A 20,854-nucleotide genomic window follows, 5' to 3' on the forward strand; every position below is an offset into this window, starting at 1 on the left:
ATTCTGTTTCTACCTAGGGAAGTGCTGTGATGTTTACCGAAACACAATGACAAAAATGAACTATCACATACTTACATGTATCAAAGTAGAGTATGATTTTAAATCACACACTCAGACTCTGGATACACAGAGCCCCTCCCTTCCTCCCTTCCCTCCCTCTCTCCCTTCCCTCCCTCTCTCCCTTCCCTCCCTCTCTCCCTCCATCCTTCCCTCCCTCCCTCCCTCCCTTCTTACTTTCTTTCTTTATTTCTTTATTTCTTTTATCTTTCTTTCTTGTTTGCTGCCTTACATCCCTCCCTCCCTCCCTCCCTCCCTCCCTCCCTCCCTCCCTCCCTCCCTTCTTTCTTTCTTTCTTTCTTTCTTTCTTTCTTTCTTTCTTTCTTTCTCTAGAGGTGAAAGGTTTTATTAAAGAGAGAAAGAAAACAGAAGCAGATGCTCTGCAAAGCACCAGCAGGCTGTAGAGAGGCGGCTCCAGAGCCCTGAGTCCCTTTCTAGAATTATGTTTTATAATTTTTAAAATACATAATAATGGGCTCTATAATAATAGTTTCATGTATGTATATAATAATATATGTATGTATATAATATATGTGCATGTAATATATAATATATAACAGATATGTATGTACATGTATGTATATAATGTGTGTTTAGAATATTCATTCCCATTACCCTCTCTTGATCCCCTCCCTCTCTTGATGATCCAGTTCTTCTCAGATGGTTCTCTTTCTATTCTCATTTGTGTGTGTGTGTGTGTACAGAATTGTTCTGGGTCACATCTTTGCAAAATTCATGCAATGGGAAAATTACATGGAAAGCAAAAGTGTTTTATTGTGATCACACATCACGATTTAACATTTATTGCATGTCTATAGTCTCCTAGACAGACCCTGGAACTAGATATCAACTGTGTTCAGTAAATTATGCTTGAAATGAGATAACAAAACTACAAAGTGGAAGAAATGTGAAGTGTTCCAAAGCAGAACTATTGAACTAATGCATTCCTAGGAGAAGTAGGTAAGGATAAAATGAGTTTGATCCAGGCAGTTGGAATAAAGAGTATGTAAAGAGATATGGCTGTCTAGCTTAGGGGTGGATTGCAGCCATTCCCAAGAACCTTAGGAGGGACAGAATGGGTTGCATGATCTAGCACTCAACTTGTCTTCTGCCCCAGCACAAACCCTAGGGGGTGGGCTCTTGACAGGGAGTGCCCTGGCCATGCGGGGCAGTAAATGGGGACTGGGGGACCATTTAGAAGAGAATGGTGGGGGGGACAAGAGACGTGGAGAATGAATGGCAAGTCAAGAGGTCTCATCAAGATGACAAATTTTTATTTTTCCCACACTGGTTATATACTCACAGAAGCAGGATAAGGGGTAGGGGGGTGAAGTAGGGTCGCTTTATCTCTGGGGATTGCAGGTGTTCTCAAGAACCGAATGTGAACTAGGCAAAAGTTCATTAGAAAGAACAGAACAGAATAGGTTGCTAGATACCTGTCTACAAGATCAATAGCTATTTGTTCTCAACTGGGCTAGTACTTTTCCACAGAGGCCAAGACTTTGTGCCAGTAAGCATGTATGGCTGACAAGGCAGTTAATGTTTAAGCAAGGTCGCTCCCAACATCTCCTCCTTTTTCTTTGAATAGAAGGACCGTGGCAATTTTAATACTTGCTAAGAAGGGGAAAGAGGCCTGCCCTCTAGTAATTAAAGGGGACCTTATAATGGCTCTGGTCCTCCTGGTGTTGTCCAGTGAGGCATGGGGGCCATACCCGTCCTGATGTCTTTTTCCTGGAGAGGAGATAGTTTGGATATCAACCCCTATGCAGTCAGGCTTGTTTCTCAGGGAACCCAGAAAGATATCTTTAGTTTTGGTTTTATATTCCCTTGCAGTGCTTTGCCTTGCAGCCTAAGCAAGAACTTAGATCACCAGACAGAGGGGGTTCTGGGTGGCCCCAGTCTACTTGGTCTAGGGGCAGAAATCCCCTTTTTTAGGTTGGGTGGAGATAGGTTTTGGGAACATTCTGGGTGGAATATCAACCTCGTCTTGAGTCTCTTGGTCCTCCATAGCTAACTTTTGATAATGTACCTGGATAGGTTTTGCTGCCAAATTATCTGTTGTTTCACAAAATTGCTAAGTCTGTTAAAGGCCCAGGGACCAAAATAAATAAGCAAAACCAACCCAACTAATGGTCCCAAAATGGAAGGAAGTAGGGTTGACAGCCATGGAGAGGTTGAAAACCAATTTTTATACCAGCTCTCTCCCCTCTCTCTCTCTCTGTCTTTTCTCTAGGCCTTCTCTGACCTTTCTTATGCTCTCCTTGATCATCCTTGTCTTGTCTACATAAAAGCAACATTCTTCTTTAAGAGCTGCACACAGATCTCCCTGCTGGAAAAAGAGTAAATCAAGTCCTCTGTGATTTTGGAGGACGACTTCAGCTAAGGAGGAGAAGGAGTTGGAGAGGTCACCGGTGCCTTGTTGGAGATGCTGGATATCTCTGTCAATGGTGACACTGAGTTCTTGATACTTAGATTTGGAGAGAACATATGAAGAAATGCCAGTCCCTATGCCCATGGCACCAAGGCCTAGGAGGACTGAAATGGTGATGGCAGTTAGGGGCTCTCTTCGCTGGTGAACCAGTGAAGTGGAGGAATCAGCGGACTGATCCCACAAATGAAAAAAGTCCTCTGAATGATAATAAATCAATCAAGGGACCAATTGTACAAGAATGTAAAAAATAAGAATTATTTTTGTAGAAACAAAGGTGTTAAACCGAGAGACAGGGAGTGAGGCCATCAAGGTAAACCCACCAGGTATCATTTGGGGTAACTAAATACTGGCTACTCATATCAGGTGCAAGGGTAATAATACAAAGGTGGGCATACTGTGAAGGGGTATATTAGAAATCACACAGAGGCTCAATCCCGAGACCTGAGAGAGGGACAAACCATTCCACTCCCTGGGTTGCCAGTGGCAATGGTGGGAGTTATTTGTAGGGGTAAAACAGCAAGGAACAGCAATGCCTTTATAAAAAGGCATTGGTTGGGAATGGTAACACAGCCAGCAGTCAACAACAAGATCAGGGGAGGTGGCATTGAGTGTAAGGAAGGTTTGATTCACTAAGGTGAGAATAAGGTTTTTGGTCTGAATAAAGTGGGGAGGATCGGCTATGGGAACAAGGGAAGTTTCTGAGGTAAAGGTATGAGCACTTTCTGTAAAAGATGGAGGGTCAGGTTTTTTAGGTGGCTGTGGCTGGGGGACTAGAACCAAGTTGGGACCAATAGGGACTGGTGATTTGACGTGAACGGGTTCTTTGAGGAGCTTAATGGTAAAGGTGAGGCCAGTATCTGTGCCTGATTGATAAAGGCAAAGACCCCATGAGAATCCTTGCACCCAATCTTTGGACTTAGCATGGTTTGTAAATGTAATGGACAGGGGGAGGCATGAGCCCAAGGTGATGTGGTCAGAATTTTTACAAGGAGGATTGGTATTTAAAGAGTTTTTGGGGCATGAGAAATTTCATGAGACAGTAATATAATCCCAGGGGGAGGTAAGATTCCAATAGGCTGCCCCTGAGGTCTCACAACCCCAGCTGGCACAATAAAAATCAGTTTTGCCATCACACTTATGATGAAAAGAGTGGCCATGATGTTGCCTTGGGCAAACATAAAAATCTGTATCTTGAAGTAAGGTTTGCCTGATGGAATTATATCAGCTAGGTTTTACTGATGAATGAACTGAAATAAATAAATTTTGAGGATTATAACTCTGAGTGTTGGGCATATTATTCTCTGGGGCTTTGTATGAGTCTAGCTGGTGTTCAAGACCCCAAGGGGCCACAGCTCCCTGTGTTAGTTTACAAAGATCAGGAGTAAGGTGTGCTGGCTGTCAAATGTTGGTGGAAGTTTTGGAAGTGGCCCAGATAACATCATTTCTTTCTGAGAGGACCACCCAAGTGTAATTCCAAGGGATGTGTCTATTATGGGTGGAGGCAGTTGAACATTGATGGTTATTCCAGTCAGCCACAGGATCATGAGTATCCTCACCTGGAGCAGCATCTGGAAAAGAAATGAGATTTTTCTCAGGAGGAGACAGTTGCTCTATTCTGGACACAGATGGGTTAACAGCTTTTACTAGCCTCTCTAGTAACAATCTTGGGCCAGCATTCTCTTTGTCCTAGATGCAGGCAGACCCTCATCCCCAAATAAGGATGGGATCTGGTCCTTTTCACTGTCCAGTGAGAAAACCTCTCCATTGCACTAATGCATGAGAATCCTGTGATTTAGGATGCCACAGGTGGTCAGCCGCCGACTTGCCTTCATTGTCCAGGGACAAGAAGTTAAGAACAAAGAGCATTATTGAACCTGTTTTGAGGTGTCAAGGGGGAGTAAGCATCTGTGACTTCAGTCAAGTGCTGAAGCATATTTTTAAAAGTATGATGGGCTCGTTCTATGATGCCCTGGCCCTGAGGATTATAGGGAACACCAGTGACATGTTTGATGTCAAACTGTGAACAAAACTGTTGGAAATTGGTTCCTGTATAACTGGGGCCATTGCTAGTTTTAATGATCTGTAGTCTTCCCATGGCAGCCATGCACTGTAGGGTGTTATCACATCACATGATGCCTCTCCAGAAAGGAGAGATGTGTGTATATAAATCCACTATAGGTATCAACTGTGACATGCACATATTTTAACTTTCCAAAAGAGAAAAAATGGTAACATCCATCTGCCATCATTCATTAGGGATGAGTCCCCTAGGGTTGACTCCCAGGTGAGGAACCAGCAGCAGAGAGGTGCATCCACCACAGGACTTAACAATTTCTCTTGCTTGATCTCTAGAAATCTCAAACATTTGGCGCAAGGTAGAGGCATTTAAATGATGTAAAGCATAAGCCTGTTTAGTCAAGTCTATGGAATCAAGTAGGGCAGGGAATGCTGTGTGAGTGGCCCCATTGGTCAGGGCATTTCCATGAGACAGAGGACTACTCAGACCAGAATGGGCTCTCAAGTGTCCCACAAAAAATGGCACTGTCCTTTTGATGATTAGGAATTGAATTTCCACAAATAATTTAGAAGCAGTAGAAGCAGGCTTAATATATGAAACTGTCTCTAAGACAGGAATAGAATGGGCCACGTAGGCATTATCAGTATACAAATTAAATGGGGTCATTGGTAATGTTTTAAAAACCTGAAGGATTGCAAACAATTCTACCAGCTGGGCAGAGGAATATGGGGACTGCACTGAAATAACCTGATCTTGTACAACCTAGGCAGCTTTGCCTGTTGAAGAACCATCTGTAAACACCAACGTGCCTTCTAGGAGTAAAGTCTTGGAGGTGACCTTGGGGAAAGTCAAGGAATGTATCTTTACAAATTGTATAAAGGGGTCATTTGGATAAAGATTGTCTGTGGTGCCTGCAAAGGAGGCACAGGCTATGGCCCAATCATCATTAGATTGAAGACACCATTAAACTTGACCTGAGGTATAAGGGATAATAATAATATCAGGATCCTTGCCAAAAAATTATCTGGACATTTTTCTTCCTTTAACAATTAGGGCAGCAGACAAGGAATAATAGGTTGCCAAAACCTTGCTTATACTTGAGGGGAGATATACCCATAACAAAGAATATCCCTTTTTGGCAGGAGTCTGGAGCTCATACCCCAGATAGGAATAAGGATCTTTTATCTGAATCTTTTCAGGGGCAATTTTAAGTCCCTGTGAACTTAGAGCCTTTCGAAGTTGTTGAAAACATGAGAGGGCCTGTTGTCTATTAGGGGCTGCAACTAAAATATCATCCATGTAGTAAAGGATGCATATTTGTGGCCAAGCACTTTTGACAGGCTGAATTACATGGGCTACATATTTCTGGGCCAGAGTAGGGCTGTTTGCCATGCCCTGAGGGAGGACTCACCAGTGAAAGTGTCCATTGGTCCCTGGAAATTAATTTGAGGAAGGCTAAATGCAAAATGATGACAATCATCTGGATGAAGGAGTATGGTGAAAAAGCAATCTTTTAAATCAATAACAATTTTAAAAAGGTTTGCTGGGATGGTTGCAGGAGATGAAAGGCCAGGCTGCAGGACTCCCATATGAATCATAACTTTGCTAACTGCATGGGGATCTTGTAAGAGTCTCCACTTGCTGGGCTTTTTCTTAATGACAAAAATTGGGGTGTTCTAGGGGGAGGAAGATGGCTCAATGTGACCAGCTGCTAACTGTTCTTGCACTAACTGTTTTGCAGCAGCCAGTTTCCCTTGAGTTAGTGGCCACTGATCAACCCAGACGGGGGCAGTGTCTTTCCGGGAAATTTTCTCTGCATGAAAGCAGAGAGGGGAGCAGGTATGACGGTGGCTGTTAGGGAAAAGCCTGAGGCTGGGATCCCAAGCTTCACTGGTCAGAACTCTGTGTCACAGTCAAAGGTTCTTTGACGGCTTGTGTTTATTTTCCTAATCTGTGTCCTTGTAGGAATCTTTGGGCCAGCATTTGTTTTGTCACCGCTTCATTGGGGCTGCACATGAAGACATTCATTTGGGAGAGAATATCTCTCCCCCAGAGATTGATTGGTAAATTGGTAAATTATGTAGGGGACTATGGTGTCTGAATTTCCTTCTTGATCTATCCATCTAAGGGTCTGAGCACCGACTTGAGGGTTTTTGGAATGCCCAATCCCCTGTAAGTGGGTGGCCGAGTTGGTCAGTGGCCAGGCAGCCAGCCAAAACCTGTCAGAGATGATAGTGGTGTCAGCGCCCAAGACTAAGAGTCCTTGAATCCTCTATGGAGGGATGGCTCATGCCTAGAGAGTTTTAGCCATAAAGACACCAAGGCTCCAGGTGAGAGGGGAATAGCAGAGGCCTTTTGGGCCCAAAAGATTACTTCCTCTCGCCACATGCTTACCTTGAGTCTAAATGGATTCAAGGAGTGCCAAGGTGAAGGGGGTAGTGGAGCCATAATTAAACACTGCTGCTTTAAGTTTTTCCAAAATCGTAAAATCTAGCAGTTGATAATGATAGTGAGGCAGGACATCATCAGGCCAACCAGGGGTGCCACAGGGGCATCCTCGGTCTCCTGTGAGTTGGGCTGAAGCTTGTCATCTATTTCTTCCTCTTCTTTTCACCCTCTGTGGCTCTTCTCCAAATCGGTTCTTGGGGACAGGGAATCTCTAGGGATTGTGGTTCCACTCCTTAGGGAGAGGGGGAAGGCTAGGATCCTCTCTTTCTGATCTTTCTTAATTTTAACAGAGACCTGAGGCAGTCGCTGGAGTGGAAGGTGCTAGATCAAGCAATTCGGCCTCTAATTGTTGGAGAGCTCTAAGCAATTGTACTTGTTCCTTCTGGGTCTCTATCATGTGGCACAGGGATGCCACGTCAGCAGTCAACTGGCGGCAGGCGCTGGACATGGCAGATGGATCAAAAACTGCATCTAAAGTCACATAGGATGGTGGAAGAGAGAAAGATGGGAATGTGGCAGCACCTGTCAGTGGAGGGGCCAAGGCTAGGGCAATTGTAGCCATTTTGGGTAGATCGCAATAGCGCTCTGATTCATAACGAACTGTCTCCCCCATGAGAGTCATCTCATCAGTGGGTGGCAGGTCATGATCAACCTCAAGGGCAACCAAAGAGGGGTAGAGGCTTCTTTTGGGCTTGTTATTTGGAGACTTTGGGGAGAGTTTTTCTATGGAGCGAAGGTCAGGGACACCCTCCATGTCGATAATAACTGATGGAGAAGCGGACCTAGGGTCTGAGACACCATCAGCCACAGAAGGTGGACTGAACAAGGATTCCTCTCTTAAAGGGGACAAAGGCGGTGTATGAGTCACTAGGTTAGTGGAAGGAAGACGGGAGATGGATTCTTTAAGAGACCGCTCTCCCTCGGATACCAAGTGCTGGAGATCCGGCCATTCAGGGGTGGTTCTAAGAATGCCATTAATGAGGGGCTAGTAGCTAAAGGCCGTACCAGGTATTTTTTAGGTCTGAATGCTTCTTAATAATCTTTGAAACAATCGCCAACTTGGCGCCACCTTTTTTCATTAATTGTTCCCTCTTGGAGGAACCATGGACAAATGTCTCCCACAAAATCTAAAAATTTCTTCAAATCCTTTTTCTTAACCCTAGTACCTCACATCTTGAGGGACTCTTTAAGCCCTGACACACAGAGTGACTGTTTAGAAAATGCTTGTCCAATGTCTTACCTTAAGATCTATGCCGCGCTATGATCTCCTGGACTGTCTCATGGCAGGCTGGACCATGGCGTTGTGCCGAACCGAAGTTGCTCTCAGGCGCTTCTGGAGATGAGCGGGTAGGCCTACCCTCCAATGATAAGTGGCATTCTCTTCTCTGTGACCCTCGGGGTCCCTGTTCAGGCACCAGTTGCCCCTGCCCTTGGGGCAGTAAATAGGAACTGGAGGACCACCTAGAAGAGAATGGGGGGACAAGAGATGCGAAGAACGAACAGCAAGTCAAAAGGTCTGATCAAAATGACAATTTTTTCCCCCACACTGGTTATATACTCATAGAAGCAGGATATGGGGCAGGGGGGTGGAGTAGGGTCACTTTGTCTCTGGGGAGCGCAGGTGTTCTCAAGAACAGGATGTGGGCTAGGCAAAAAGTTTATCAGAAAGAACAGAACAGAATGGGTTGCTAGGTACCTGTCTACAAGATCAATAGCTATTTGTTCTCAACTGGGCTAGTACTTTTCCACAGAGGACAAGACTTTGTACCAGTAAGCATGTATGGCTGACAAGGCAGTTAATGTTTAAGCAAGGTCGCTTCCAACAGGGAGATTCAGTATCCTGGGTGATAATAGCAAGGCATTCTCTAATTAGGTAGATTTTCAGGTGGAAGTTTATTCTGTTACTGGCACAAAGAACGCAAACAATACACCCCCAGGTTGCAGAGGCAAAGAGCCTGAGAGAAATTTATTTTTAATGTCATTTAAAATTAAAGACATAATTTCTTAGACTATTTCCTCCAAAAAAAAAAAAGTGCCTTGGCCTACCCTTTCTTTGACTTTAGACAGGACACCTTGCTATTGTTACACTTCTTAATGACAAAGGTAAACTGCATGTTATTTATGGAAACTGCATGGTGTCGACTCCACTAATTATGTGGTTACTCACGTTCCTGCTACCAGATCACCTTTTGTTTGTTGCTTAATGCTATATCCTTCCTGTGTTTGAAGAGTAAGTCAGAAATAATAAGCTACAGGTGTCCAGAGTTGTTCTGTGTGCATTTTACAGCTCATACAAGGAGTTAAGGGTATCTTAAGGCAGGGTAGAGTGAGCATGGCTTTTTTATTACCTGACTATTACATAACTCTGAATTCTATTGGAAAGATTTCAAATGGATTTCTGTGGCCTCAGGAATGTTGGGAATGGATCTGTCTCTTTAGATCTGCAAGAAAGACCCACATCCAGATGCTCAGCACAGCAATCTTCTAGTGAGGTGAAATTTCTTCTTGTGTTATTGTGGTTTTCTGTACAGGGAGCATGATATTCTTGGCATACTATTAGTTGTTAATAAATGATGGCCTTTAGTCTTTTTCCTCTTTCAAACTTCTAATCCAGCAAGGTATGAAAACATGTATCTTTTATGTATAGTGCAAGCTAGTGCAAGCTGAGGACCCAAGTTTGATCACTAGAACCCACATAAAAAAAGCCTCATGTAGTAATGTGCAATTGTAATTCTAGTACAGGGTTATGGAGACTGGTGAATCCTAGAGGTTTACAGGGAAGCTAGCCTGGTCTACTGATCCTCAGGTTACGGAGAGACCCTATCTCAAAGAACAAGGTGAATATCAACTAATGAGTACCTACATCATCCACAAATACACAAGTGCATGTGCAACTGCACACACACACACACACACACACACACACACACACAAACACACACACGCACACACACTAGAGAGAGAGTGGGAAGGGAGGGAGAAGAGAAAGAGAGAGAAAGAGAGAGAAAGAGAGAGAGAGAGAGAGAGAGAGAGAGAGAGAGAGAGAGAGAGCGCAATCTAAGCTCTAAGCTGTACCTGCAGGAGGATTTGCTCCTTGTTCAGCTTTCATTCTTCTTCCCTTCCTTCCTTGGTGAATGAATGATGCTCCAAGAGAATGAATCCATTTGCTTTGTAGTTTTCATCTTTGCACCTCAGCATAGAACTTGAATAAAAACTCCCAAGTGAACAACCCTTTACTATTGTGTACAAGGAATGGGTCTGCCTCTTGAGGTCTGTGAAATAATTCCTGAAGCTACACCTTTGGTTCTATCTACAAATCCTATCTCTTCTTTTAAAAGTGGGAGATTTCTGTTTGAGTGCTGTTCCTTCTCCTTTCGCCACCTCAGTTCTGACACACTGGAGATACCAAGCTTCCATCCCCTGAAAAACTTTGGCTATATGCCAGCCAAGAATAATTCCAGGACACTTTTCAGTAGTTACAGACATTTCAGCCCTGCCGTCGGCAACGATTAATTGTTACAGAAATAATAAACACTGGGTGTACGATGGGTTGTTGGAAAATGTGCACCTTATTAATTATCTTGTATTTTGGCAACCGCGTCGACCATATCTTGCCTCTGTTACTCAGCATTGTCTCATCTGTCATTTCCAGAAATCTGTATTTAGCTAACTGCTTTCTTCTACTTCATTGTCTATTTTGATCCACTGAATTTTACTGTTACACTCACCCCCACATCACCCCACCACTCTGGTTAACCAAGGCTCCTTGAATCCATTCCTTACCACTGCTTTCTGTTTTGCTAAGTCTTACTGTAGCCCAGACAGCCTCGTACTATTTTCAGAGGACCAAATAAATTAGCATTCTTTGTTGCATCCTAAGTGGTCAGATCATCAGTGTCCCTAGAGACATCAGTGTAAGTGACACCCCACCCTTACTCAGATATTTGCATTCTAGTTGAGCAGGTGAACATTTGAACAAGCAGTCACGATTAATATGCCAAATACCATAATCAAAGTACAAACAAAAATGTTTCGTAGAGTTTGACTCTTACCCCCATGTTGGTTGGATGCTTTTTGATACCTAATGAAAATCTATGTCTGGGTATTTGGATTGTCTGATTGCAAACAGGGCTTTCTTTCGTTTGGGATCTCACTGGGGATGATGTCTTGGTTAAGGTTTCTATTGCTGTGATAAAACAGCCAGATCAACATCAGCATGGGATGGAAAGGACTTACTCTAGTGAACAACACTTAGATCACACTTCTTTACTAAGGGATGGGAAGGTGGGAATTCAGGCAGGGTAGTAATTTGGAGACAGGAAGTTGTGTTGAGACTATAGAGTAGAACTGTCTTGATCCCCATGGTGTGCTTAGCCTGCTTTCTTGTATACCCCAGGACCCATTCCCACAGCTGGCACCACCCACAATGGGCTGGGCCATTCATACCAATCACTAATTAAGAAAATGTACCACAGGCTTATCCATGGGCTATTCTAATGAGGACCTTTTCTCAATTGAGATCCCCTCTTCCAGAATGAGTTTAGCTTGTGTCAAGTTGACATAAAACTGGCCAGCCCCAGTGACAAATTATATGGTCTTCTTATTTTTAAGTCAAGTCCCATATGCAAGATTAATGTAATTTGTTGAGACAGTCACATATTTATACCTAAGAAATTCTTCAGTTGCCCAACTTGAGTGACAAAAATGGTAGAGCAGATTCTTGATGTGATTCCCCTTTTTACTAACAGTAGTATTTTCACTTTTTTATTATAGCAAATCGATAACGAGAAAGGTGGTGTTATAAGTGAATACGTTCAACAATCTTTGTAAGCATTTTTTATCAGTCTTTTGAATTTTAAAATAAATATTAAGGAATCAATATCAGTATCTGGAAAAAAGGCACCAAAGTCTCAGTTTTATTGTCGTAGATCCCATGAGCATTTTCTTAGGATAGTAGTTTATAAAAGGGATTGCTTGAAGTTACTATTCACAGCTTTAGTGTGAAAATGAAAGCAAATGTTGGTCATAGAGAAACCTAGATCTAGATTCTATATGATTCCATAGGATGTATGTTTGAGAGATTATATCTCTTCATTAGGAGTCTCTAGACAATGGAATTGATAAGTTTTTAGGATTAACTCCCAATTTAGGGGTTTAACTCCAGTCCATAGGCAAAACTGTTATACTAATTATATAAGTAGTTGTTTTGGGGGAATTAATAAGTAACAGAAATCACAAATACCAAAACAGGGCATGTGTATTTGCTTTCCCCAAAGTGAGCCTTTGAGATTATGTGCTGCATTTTAAATCTTTGTTAAAGAAGTATGGTAGTTATTAGTCAGGGTATTTATTTAAGGAAAGTTTAAACACCTTGATTCCCTACAGTGAGTTCTACAACTCTTGCTGCTCCAAAGTGTTCTTCAGTTCTTTCAAGTTTACTACTGGCTCTAGAGATATTTTAGCTTTAGAATCTGTAAGTTTGACAGAAATATGCTACAATTCTCTTTTTCTAGTTGAAAGTTTCTCACTTGGGGTATGAAGAGATGGCTCACTGGTTAAGAGCATTTGTTGCTTATGTAGAGGACCTGGGTTTGGTTATCAACATCCATATGATGGCTCATAACCATCAGTTACTATAGCTTCAGGGGATTGGATGCCCTTTTCTGACATCTTCAGACACCAGGCACACATGTGGTACAGATACATACACATAGGAAAAACACTCAGACATATAAAATAAAATTTAAAAATCTGAAAGATTATTTATAAACTCATAAGTTTTCTTGTCTGATTTTTTAAAAATCTTTTTCTACCACGAGGAGTCAACATTAATTTGTTTTGATGTTTTTACATCTTTGTCAGAGAGCCAATTTCTGTTCGTCACCCTGAAATACTTTCCTTATTGCATGAGAAAAATCACCTTTGTCTTTCACCTTAAGCCCTAGGTGAAACCATTTTCCCAACATTGCCTAGCTTGCTCTTAGGTTGATTACGTTGGAGAGTGTCTTTGTGTGAGCTTTACCTTCCTTGTGCTCCCCAATTGTTTAATAATACTCCAAGCACATCTACTAACATAAAAGGAGTAAGAATTCTTCATTGTAATTCTGCCATTTGATCAAGAAAGCAAAACAAAAGGGGCAATAAAACCTTTTAACATATATGCCATCAAGAAGGCACTGAGACTAGAAATGTCGCTGCAAATGAAGCCAGGAAATGTAGACTGTAGTAAAAGCATTACTGCCTATTTACTGTGTAGTTACAGTCATATCCTTTAGGTCCTCTGAAGCTTACTTTCCTCTCGTATATCCGCAACACAGGATGCCATGCCTTACCCCACTCTTATCATTCGGGATATTCCTCCCACTCTTCTGTTTAGGTTGACTTTCTGTGGTAGTACTTTATCCTCAGAGCGCTTGATTACTGACTTATCTCTCCATTCTTCAACTGTCAGTGGATTTACCATAAATGCTTCCTGAGAGTCTATCTCTTAAAGAGATTCAGGCCCATGTTAAGTTCACCCCCAATAAAAATAGAAGTACAAGATGCAGCAGCTGCAGTCCCTCTTAAATCTCTTCACATAACATCGAGCGACTAAGTGCTGGCTACTGTACAGATAACGCTCACAAAACCAGCAGTGGGTCCTCTCAGAACATGATAACAGTCTAAGTGGCTGTCAGGTTTCAGTCATTTCCAGTAGTTCAGGGGATGTCTGTTGCCTTATCTACTGAGAATTCTAAAAGTTCCTGGGGGAAACGAATCACATAATCTCTCACCAGGACAACAAAACCCTCTAAACAAAACCAAACAAATCGGCTTGATGATCTCCTGTCATCTGAATGGGGTAGAGGGCTCTCTTTTCCTTGTGCTTTTATCTATTGGGTGCAGGGTAAACTGCTGCTAGAGTGATGGTTTTAGAAAGTGAACCCCTTAGTTTATTTTCTTGCACTTCTTAAGTAAGTGCTTAGCTTTAAAAGACATGGATGAAGAATTGACTTAATTCCTATGTGCTGTTTTCTGGATTTGTTATTATTTGTGCATATATGCATATATACATGCACATACACCTACATTTTTTATCCTTTAATGACAGTTTGCAAACTGACTTACCTCTTTCTCCATAGTAAACACGTTGTTATCAGGAAATTACTAATGGAAAATTACGGAAAGTACTTTGTTTATGAGACAAAGCATGTAAGAAAATCTCTTTATAATACTTTAATGACTATTCACTTTGAAAATACATCTTCCCTTTTTCTTAAAGCTAGGTTGCACAGAGCTATCCATTAGTGAGCATTATGACAACTATTTAAGCTGCCAAGTATCTTTTATAGACACTTCCTTAGGTAAGTAGGGTTTTAACACCCTTTCCAAAGGGTCAAGTTGGCAGATATGGCCTTATCCCCCATTTCCACAGATTTCTAGATCTAAATCCACAGGTCGAAATATACGCCACTCATTTTCTAGATTTAGCTTCCCACTCTCTCCAAAGGATGGCTCCAAAGAGTCTTTTCTGCAGAGACGCTCATCATGGCCATTAGTCACTAGTCTGTGAATGTTCAGTGTTGCAGATTCGAGGCTCCTCCAAGCCAAACTAGTCTTTTAGAACAGGAGCAGGTCAGCTTTCCTTTAAAAGCACATCGCTGACTATTTGGTGTGATTCAAGATAGTATGAACATTTTGTGTCACACAATTTTTCTATTGGAGTTCTATAACCCACAGCTCACTACTCCCATAGGCTACATGGAGTCTTTCCAGGCATTTACTGTGTTAAAACAGACTCTCTTCTGCCTCTTCTCTGGGAAAGGTTCTGGTGATTGTAGCATGTGTCATTGTGTAATACCATCATTCTTTTGACAGAGAAAATAGAAGATAGAAAACAAAATGCCAGGCAAGGAAAATGCGTTGAAAGAAGCAAAGTGATGCATAGAGAGAAAAGTAGATCACTGGGGGGACAGAGTGCATCAGCTTATTAGATGCCCTGAATTTATCAGGGAGGATTCAGTATCCCAGGGGTACTGTGTTAATGTTTCAAACACTCACATTGCATTGGCTGAGTATATACTGAGGATACCTTCCTGGAAAAACAAGTTGGAAATATATATCAAGGGAATAAAAACATCTGCATGCTTAGGAACAATAATTATAATTGTGAAGCTTTATCCTAAAATAACAACAAATAGATTTTAACCAAAAGATGTTCACTAGGACATTACTTATAATAGAAAAAAGTATTAGAACAAATCAAATGTTTATTGTAGGGGATGAACACTATGGAAATAAACTCATAAATAAATAAATGCAGTAAAAACGACTAAAACAGCTCATGAAATATGTTAACACTGAGATCTCAAGCATATAAAACACATGTGCACAGATAAAGGAATTTTAATAATAGTTATTTCTGGATGTTAGTTATATCTCTCTATTTCCTTTAATGTTTTTAAAGTTTCCCAACATGGTCATTTATTACTTTTATACACAGTTAAATGTGATATTAAAAATTTACTCAAGAGTAAGTGTTTATATCAAAGTTATAAACTTAAAATGTGGATGCCTCTGAGGAGGCTCGAGTATAGCTGGATAGCAACTACCCAGAGGATAACTGAAGAGTTATGAGACTTTCTCTTATGTCTTGGTCCTTTGTGTTCACGACAAACAAGTCTGTATAGAACATCAGCTATGGAGTATGATATCTGGCACCAGATGTCAGATTTTTGGATAATGCTGTAGCTCACTGTGGACAAACCTGGAGGTTAAAAAGCAATTTACATGAAGATCAGTATTAAGGAAAATTTCTTTCTTTTTTTTTTTTTTTCGAGACAGGGTTTCTCTGTGTAGTCCTGGCTGTCCTGGAACTCACTTTGTAGACCAGGCTGGCCTCGAACTCAGAAATCTGCCTGCCTCTGCCTCCCAAGTGCTGGGATTAAAGGCGTGCGCCACCACCGCCTGGCTTAAGGAAAATTTCTAAGCCTTTTTGGATGAGGGCAAAAATGTTTGTGAAACCAAGAGAGTATGTGGAATTAAGTCCTTCTGGGCTCAAAGGTCTAGTAGCAGCTTTACTGTTTACTGTTTGGTGTAGCCTCTGTTAGATTTTGTTCTTTCCTAGTGTGAGTTTGCTTCCAATCTTTCAGATATGTTTGTCAAATGCAGAGAATGGGTCTGGCTTCATGGTCCTTTCTCTTGCTCGAATATGGGGCACACCTCTCCTTGCTCAGGTTGTTTTGTTGTGTTAAGTAATTGTTTCTGAAGCTCTATAGTTACTACAAAGGTATGTAATCATTACTCTTTTGAATGGCCACAACACGCTTTTGGTGATTTTTATTTTATTTTTTTTCCTAAAGACCGGATTAATTTGTTAGATTTCTATTCATCATAATTTATCTTTGACCCCTTGTATCTTGCCCACATAAAATTGATTTTTTTTTTTAACTCCTTCAGATATCAGTTAGCTTGGCGTGCCCAGAGGCTGACTTCCCTACTTCATGCATTTCAGATCTCATTGAATCTGTTGACTTTCAAAAATCACCACAAGGAAGGTTTCAAACTTTCTCAATGAAGTATTTTTCTAGAATAAATAGACTCTAGGCTGAAAAGAGAGAGCTATCAACTTCTACCACTTACTGTCCTTAGGAGAAGTGAACAGCAGACTAGACTAAATTTAGCATGAGAAATAACTGGGTGTGGACTTTAGCCTGCTGTCTGGCTGACAGAGACGGTCTTGTCGCTCCTGTGGACAGGATCCATTACATCTAAAGCAATCTGCATGCTTTTGTTTCTCTTTCTGAGATAAGATCTCCCTTATGCTACAGTGACTTTGTATTTGTGACCTGTCTTATTCTCCAAAGTGCTGGGATTACAGGAATTCATGATTATATCTGATTGAATATGTTATTTGAGATTATAGGTATTCATTGTACCAAATCTGTAGTTTGCTCCTTAGACTTTCCAGGTCAAGTAATTTCTGGTTTCATCTTTCTTTAACGATAAATCTATTTCTTTTACACAAGACTTCCTTACCCCAAAACAGTTTCTTTGAAAATTTTAAAGGAGTACGAAATTAGAATATTCACTCTGTGCAAGAAAAGTCTATTTCTCCCTAAGTATATAATCTAGAAATTTTATACATAGTTGAAAAATCTCCCAAGGAAGATTCTTTATGGGCTCTAAAGACTGGTGACTTGGGTTACAGATCCTGAGGCTTTACTGAGCCTTTCTGTTTCCATGTTCTTCATCTATTATGCAGGATTTAAGAAGAATACCTTACTTTGAGACTTGCTTTGCTGGCAGGGTGAGTTGATGTTAAGTGCCTAAAATAGAGCTTGGCATAGAGCAAGCAGTCAATGATAGTTCTAGGAAGTTGTTTTAAAAGTTTGAGTTTGTATCACACTTTGTAGAGTCGGCTTATTTCAATATGTGGGTGGAACTCCCTTTGCAGAGCCTGGCCATCTTTTGAGGGAGGAAAAGTGTGCATAATGTGGAGACTTGTGTCTTGCAGTGAAATGGATTTTTTTTCATAGCACTAGTCAGGGGACAGAAGGGCACTAAACAAGTTTCAAGATGCCAACGAGGCGAAGATGCTGTGTGAGCAGAGACAGACTTTAACACTCTCAGCTGACACACAAAGGAAGTGATGGATCTGCCTAAGAAATTACATCCTGCAAGGCGCTTTCCACAATCAATGTTTCTGTTTATACAAATAGATGTGAGGATTCCCTGATAGGGCAATAGCCATGCTTCTGATGAAATTGCTGCTTCTTCTGTTCTGTACTTTGGAAATGGAGTTGTAATCCTGTGTAGATACTAAGAACTAGATTTTTTTTTTTAGATATTTATTTATTTATTTATTTATTTATTTATTTATTTATTTATTTATTTATTTATTTTTAGTACTTGCTATGAAGAAGAAGAGGTCATGGAACATCTAGCCTGGCTTCATTGTTCATTTCTTCTATCAGAAACTTTTCTTTTTCTTTTTTTTTAATTATTTTTTTTATTGCATATTTTATTTACATTTCAGACGCCATCCCCTTTCCCCATTTCCCCTCCCTAGAAAACCCCTATCCCATGGCCCCTTCTCCTTTTTGCTTTTATACAATTTTTTTTTAAAATGTTAACCAAAGGCTTTTTAAGTTTGGTAGTGCTCAGTATCAATCAGAAGTGTAACCCAATACCCAACCTACATATTTCAACTATCTTTGACTGGTGGAGACATGTGAACATCCATCTCCATGTCCCCCCACCCCCACTTTCTCTCTCTCATCACCTAGCTCCTCCTCTCCTTCTCCTCCTCCTCCCCTTACTCCTTCTCTTCCTCTCAGTACTCCTCCCACCTTAGCTCCTCCTATATATCACCCTTCCTATTAAAATAAAACTTTTCTCTCAAAATACAATTAGAGCATAACTATACCAATTTGTGTTAGTAAGGTGCAAGACAGACCTAATACCCAGTCCATCACTTTGTTGACTAAGCAGAACCTCTGTCATCTCTCCTAAATAAAAGACTTAGAAGAACTAGATTTTATGATACCAAGAGTTGAAACCAATGTACAATTTGCTTTGCTTATCTGACATAGGTATTATGGTGAAATTATTCTCCCATTTCATGGAGTTCCTTCTTGGTTCCATTTATTTTCATGGTGTGGCTCCCTGGCTGACCTGTTAGTTTTATTGTGGTTGTTATTCTTTCTTTCCTACTTCCGATCTCTCGTCTTTATGCTTATTTACATTTCAGTCTTTTAAGCATCAGACTATCCATTTTTCCCCACAAATTTAAATTTCACATCTAAAACTTAAAATTCTAAATTTAAACTCACATTTAAAAAAGTGATTTACTTGAGTTTTAACTTGATCTGTGTTTCCATGTGCAGTTCTGTTTAAATCACTTTCTCTTTTCATTTTGTACTTTGTTCTGTGGGGTTTTCTGGTGAACCAAGATTGTCCATTCAAAATTATATGTGACATGATAAAATGATTTAAGCAATGTGCTTCCCAAGTGATTAGCAATAGAAAAATATAGATTGTTCCTTAGAGGAACAATAACTGAACCTTAAAATCTTTATCTGAGTCCCTCAGTTTCTCTGGAGCAGAATTGCATGCTTTCTAGGAAGTGTGAGTTTCGATGTCATTGTGATCTAGGGGCTGAGTGGGAACAGGATGGGGAGTGTCAGTCTTCAGTGCATTTTGCAAGGTCTATCATGTCAACCATCCCTCTCCAAGTTCCTTCCTCTGTACCACCCTCCTTCCCCACACCCATGTGACCCTTCCTGTTTTGTTATTTTCCCCTCTCCTTCTAACTTTAACTTCTAGTTTGTCAACGTCATATGAATTGCTTAAACAATTAGGGAATCTTGACACTTAAAATCAAGATTTCTCTCTTCCCTCCAATATACACATGCACACATATTCTGAATTCCACTTTTCTTGTGAACACTCAAGTTACACTGTAACATTGCCCTGTATAGCAGTACTTAGGAGAAGTTAGACTTTTAGGCAGTGATAATTTATGGTATTTTCCAAGGACCCCATTACTTCCTTCTGTAGTGTACCTGTCTATTTTATACTTTACACTATCTCCCTGACTTTTGGTACTGGAGTTTGTCACCTCAGAACGTGTGACCCTGTTTATACAACCCTGTGTTCTTCTGTTAGAAACAGCCTTTGTGCTTTTTTTTTTCTCCCCGACACTTGGACTGTAGGCATCACGTAGTGACCCCAGCTCAGCTTATTCTTCCAGCCTCTAGAATTTTCCATTGACTTTAGTGCCTCAAATGACTGTGTCTTTCCTCTGGATATTGGCTGGGTTTTGGTGGGTCTAGCTTTAGGTACCTCTACGTTTTCAAGATTAAAAAAAGAAGTTCAGATACCCAGGAAGCCCAGAGTCCTGTGGCAGTTATCAGGCTAAGTAGAGCCCTTTGGAGATATTAAGACTGACTCAAACAGTGGAGCTTTCTTCATGGAACACCCATGAAAAAAGGAAAAAAAATTGCTTTATTCTGCTCTCTCACTCCATTCTTCACATTCTTCATTCATTCTTCAGATATTACATGCCTTGCTAAATTTCTTGAGCACATAGGGTATATTAAAAGCATAGTAGAATGCCAATATAAGGAGAACACTGAGCATTTCCTGCAGGGTTCTGTGGACTCACTTATCAGGGTATTGCTCTCCACCAAAGAACAGATATATATCCGTATCTGTATATATTAGAAGCTGAAGACAGCATCCAGGGTAAAAAAAAAATGATGTAAACAGAGGCTAAGAAATCTGGGACAAGTAAGCTTAGAAAAGACAAGATTAGGGAGTGGTTTGAGAGTGGGTGAGGAGCACAGGTATCTCCTATCAAATGTTCATGGGAAAGAGGTGGGATAAGTAGATGGTTCTGAAGGACTGAGGCTGCTTATTCTATGAGTTAGGAATACAAGAGGGAGACATAAAAATCTACTTTTTGCCTCCTTATTTTACTGTTGTCCTTCTGTTTCTATTTATGAAAGAATAATTCATAGCCAAAGGTTTCTGTCCATGGAGAATATTCTGGACTTCTAGACAACCAAGAATAAAATGGATGACCACTTGGTGGGGGTGTTGTAGAAGGGATTGCTTCACTGATGGGGTAATCAACTAAATGATCAGAGATTTTACTTTATTCAGAGACTGTGTGCTTGAATCTGCCCTACAGGAGATTCTTGCACATTTGAAAATTCAAGTACAGTGTTGTGTTTTTAGATACCATAGGGGTGCATTTTATTCTATCAATTTTCTAGTTGCAATAACGAAATGCTAATATGCAAGTAAATCTTCTGTTTGAAGTATTTCTCACACAGGTAAATGATGTCACTTTACTGGATCATAATGCCTCTCTATATTATCAGGATGAATTTTACCGCTTGTTGTATAAATTAATC

At 40.8% G+C, this 20,854-nt stretch overlaps 1 long non-coding RNA gene across 1 annotated transcript; it reads right to left on the bottom strand.

The window, feature by feature from the left end:
• Positions 1-1,322: 1,322 nt before the first annotated feature.
• LOC143440972 (uncharacterized) lies at positions 1,323-10,323 on the bottom strand. The gene is made up of 3 exons (XR_013108252.1): positions 10,029-10,323; positions 8,194-8,414; positions 1,323-4,056 (listed from the first exon to the last, which is right to left on the bottom strand). It is a non-coding gene; the product is annotated as an uncharacterized LOC143440972 (long non-coding RNA).
• Between the last annotated feature and the right edge of the window lie 10,531 nt (positions 10,324-20,854).

This window comes from Arvicanthis niloticus, chromosome 30 (genome assembly GCF_011762505.2).
Source record: "Arvicanthis niloticus isolate mArvNil1 chromosome 30, mArvNil1.pat.X, whole genome shotgun sequence".
Lineage (NCBI taxonomy): Eukaryota > Metazoa > Chordata > Mammalia > Rodentia > Muridae > Arvicanthis > Arvicanthis niloticus.